This window comes from Chaetodon trifascialis, chromosome 22 (assembly GCF_039877785.1).
Source record: "Chaetodon trifascialis isolate fChaTrf1 chromosome 22, fChaTrf1.hap1, whole genome shotgun sequence".
Classification (NCBI taxonomy): Eukaryota; Metazoa; Chordata; class Actinopteri; order Chaetodontiformes; family Chaetodontidae; genus Chaetodon; species Chaetodon trifascialis.
Window position 1 is genome coordinate 6,963,517 of NC_092077.1, and position 4,377 is coordinate 6,967,893.

General features: G+C 41.6%; 1 non-coding gene across 1 annotated transcript; it reads right to left on the reverse strand.

Annotated features, from left to right (window-relative positions):
- Nucleotides 1–2,954: 2,954 nt before the first annotated feature.
- On the reverse strand, nucleotides 2,955–3,037 carry trnal-cag (transfer RNA leucine (anticodon CAG)). Its single transcript has one exon. It is a non-coding gene; the product is annotated as a tRNA-Leu (tRNA).
- Nucleotides 3,038–4,377: the final 1,340 nt, after the last annotated feature.

Consider the following 4,377-nt stretch of genomic DNA (forward strand, 5'->3'; position numbering starts at 1 on the left):
GAGTTACCGTCATGACATCGACCTCAAGAAGAACCAAAAGCCGCGCTGCTGCGACGGGGCGACGACCTCTACGCCCACATCCATCTACTGCTCACTGCTCCAGTCAAAGTCAGCTCAGTAAGGCCGCAGAGTTGTGTAAGGTCTGCTACATGTCAAAGCCACATGACAGTGGTCCTTATTCACCTTTACAAGCAATCTGAGTCATGTCATGGCATATTCGATGTTCATCCAGCATCTACAAGTCACTGAACACCCCCCGATTTAGCAAACAGTCACAACAGACTACAGTATTATTGAGCGTCGGTTACAGGGAACTCAGAGAGAACACAGTAGATGATGGCTCCCCACTTCCCCTAACAAATGAGACATTGGACGATATGAAGTGAAGTGGCTGGTGAGCTGCATCCATCAAAATATGTTTTTTCCCCAAACTGATGGAGCAGAAGAGCGTACGAACCCTTCAGACCAACACTATCAGGTGATCAACGCTGAAAACCGAAATAAGCAACTATATGCGTGTTCAAGCTCCAGCACAGCAATCATATCCAGTGACGGCTGGAGGACATCTAGTGTCAGCTTTGGGAAGCTCTTTCTTTTTGGTAAAACAAATCACTACAACACTTCGTCAACACGTAAGTCCACCTCTGTTAGGACCAAAAACAAAACGACGAAAGAGAAGAAGCTGTTGACCAGCAACAGAAGCCACGGTTTACAACCAGTTTACAAATGAAAGACGACCATCACCCCAAAATCAGTAAAGAAATCCACGACTAGACAGCTCAAAGTTGCAGCAGAGACCGTCAACATCACATTCCACCGTGCAAACATCTGGGACAACCGAGCGCTTCCGATCAGAGCCAAGTTGGAGCACTCATAAAGAACTAGGTCACCGACAAGACAGCAAGGAACGACTTACACGTTTGATTTCCACTGGAATTTTTTACAAAGGCACAAACGCCCAAACCAGTCCAAAAACAGTCGAGGGAAGGAAAAAACAGCAACAATTCCACTGCACCGATTAAACACGTGGACAGATGCGGGCCGCCGAGATGAGGACGTGACACCTCAGCTGCAAACGCACGCTCAACCCTCCTTCAGCACCGTTAGACACGCACACACATATTCCGACTCACAGCAACACACAAAAAGAGGTCCAGGTATTTTCACCAGTCTGCGTAAACCCACCGTCAGATGGCGCTTTAACACGACTATCCTCGGACACCCTGAGTTTGGAGGTTAAAGTCTACTCAGAAAAAAGTGGGCATCCTTCCTGGAAATAAATGATTTTCCAAAGTCGTCACCAATTCTTCTGTAGGAAACAGGAACGGCAACGTTAAGAGGAAAAACAAGTTCATTTTCCTTTTATAAAAAGAAAAGAAAGAAAGAAAGGAAAAAGGAACAAGGAGCTGAACTGGAACAAAAACAATATCAAAGCCTAAAATATTGAACGTTCAACAGAGGAAAAACAGAAAAAGTCACTTTATCCACAATAATAAAAAAACCCAACTGTATAACTTCATGCATTATTCACCATCACAACATGCAGCGACCATCATAGCTGCCTTGGATGCAGAATAAAACCTTTGAGAGCGGATTTTTCCGTTAACTAAATTAGAAAGATTTGGCTTTGAGGAATCATTTAATTACAAAGCCTCAAGACTCAAAATGATTTACCATTCACCCTCAGCCACTGTAACCACCAATGGCCATTCATCAGAACATAGACATAAAAGGAACCCAAACACCAAATGAGCATCATTAGATCAGACTTTATTCCTTTTTCATATGTAGGTGTGATATATGGCTTCCAGCTGTACTTCCCGCTCATCTCCTGTCAGCCCTAGTTCCGCCGAGAGGGACTGCTGGGCCTGCTCCTCCTCCTCAGTGTGCAGCAGGACACTCTAAACTCACGTCCTCCTCCTTCCTTTCCTTGACATCGATGTCTTCAGCCCTGCCTGTCTTGTCTTGGGGCTTGTTGTCCAGCCCTTCAGTGTCTTGTCTCAGCACAGCAATTAGTGGACATTTCTCATGTCTGCCCTCCACACTTTCAAAATTCTGGAGCTCTTGCTGGAGTTTCTGAACTTTCTCGTGCAGACCAGATTTTTTATTTTCTAACAGTCTCTGCAGCAGATGTGGTGTTTTTATTCTGACGTGCCAAAGATCTCCTCTCTGTAGCTAATGTGAAGATACTGGAATGTGCCCTCATAGTGGCCTTCATATTCTGGACTTTATTTTGGAGGTTGTGACTGACTCTTCTTGTTTTTCAGCTGTCATTGATGCAAACTGGACCCTCAAATTTTTATTTATTTCATTTAGACAATACGTTCAAACATGAAGTTATTCTTTGTTAAAGTACTCAAGGTTTTTTTCTTTTCCATTATTCAATAGGATTGCACAGTGTGATGCAGTTGTCACCCCCTCCATACTACACACAGGAAAAAAAGATACTCAAATACTCAGATACTCAAACTATATAAAAGTAGCACTAAAGGAAGAAATAAAGAAAAGGAAAACTAAATTACAAAAATTACAATACACACACACACGCGCGCACACACACAGTGTAGAAAAATATAATAAGTATTGAGAGTGATGTTTTATACTATAATGCAAAATAGACAGACTTTGTTAACGTGGGAATAATTATATCATGATGTTTCGATTACACTTTTTAACACAATCATGTCATCAAAACTTAGCAAATTGAAGTTGAGGCTGTTGTGAGGGTAAATTGAGCACACCATTAATTACACAGGTGTCACAGAAAATAGACTTTCTCTTGTACGCTGGTCTGTCCTGCCCTCTAGTGGATTGTCTTAGGACATCCCTTCATTAAATATCTTTTTTGTATTATTTTATATGTGTCTGACAGTTCGCCTTGTACCATGTGCGCAATTTAACACACCTCACCGCTGCATTATCACGGAAGTACTACTCCGATGAAAAATATTGCTTGTCAGAAGTGGGATTCGAACCCACGCCTCCAGGGGAGACTGCGACCTGAACGCAGCGCCTTAGACCGCTCGGCCATCCTGACTGCTTATGAAAGCTGTAGTTGCTATTTTTTTTCGATTTGAAGGATTTAAAAAGGAAAAAGCAGACGTTGCCTCTTGGTTATTATAGCAACCAGCTGTGTTTTGAACGCTTCTCCGGAAATGTACCACATTAAGACATTTTTGACAATATACGCTGCATTATATGTCACCATATTACATCGCATTACTCCTTGTCTTGTCAGTGAGGAGCTGCGTTGGCCAATCACAGACACGCAAGCACACATTCCATGTTGAGCGCTTCAGAATGGTAGCGCCCTATTTGTGCTGTTTACCGTGTGACTGTCGAGATGAAACATAAAGTAATTGTTGCTGTTTGTGAAGCATCATAAACAGTTGTGCAGTCTTTTGGTGCCAAATAAGCTTCTAAATGCATTAATATGTTACTCATGCTGGACACTGTTGTATTTCATTTTCTGAATGTCCTTTAACTCTTTACCTGTAACCACACTAATTTATTTAACATGTTACAACTGTGGTGGGAGTTAGAAATGCAATACACAGTAAAATGACTTTTAAAGTTATTCATCTTCTTCACAAATTATGTTTGATCCCTGAGGGCCAGTAAGTACCCTGTATTGCAGGAACTAATTCAGTTTGATGAGAACGTGGCATCAAAGGACATCCCTGCCATATGCCCCTTACCTACAATAACTATGCTTACCCATAGAGGCGTACTGTGGATCCTGCTATCCTCTGTGGTTGTCACATTCCACAGGCAGGAAAACTTGTGCCATATGTTTTGGGTATGTTGTCAGAGGAATCCTGCAGATGTAAAGTGGAACACTGGAAATTCAAGCAATAATCACAAGTGACTGGATTCTACATTGTGTGATACATGCCATGGGAAAGTATTAGGGTAATCAAAGTGCACAAATAGACTAAATTAAACATTAAACTTGTCTGCCCTACCCAAAAGGACACTATCTAACTTACCTTAAAATCAAAGCAAAGTATGCTGACGTTGAAAGAGGCCATTAGGGTGAACCCAATAACAGCCATAACTGCAGTTCCACAGAACGTTTTAGCCAATTTTATCTCCATGTCTGAATGTAAGTAACACTAATGTTAGGTAACTTCCTGCAGATGTGTTAACCATCGTATTTTAGAAGAGTGTGTGTTTGTTAGCTTCTTCTGGTCACGTGACCGAAAAACATTTATTAATGTAGCTTGAAGTCATGACAATGTAAAACATCCAAAACGTTCTGTTGTCCAAATGGCTCTTTGTACCTGAACAGTCTTGTTCAGTTTCTGTGAATTAAATAAGTCTATTTTGGTCCATGTTTTTGTTGCAACAGGTTTGGATACACGTTCACATATACAC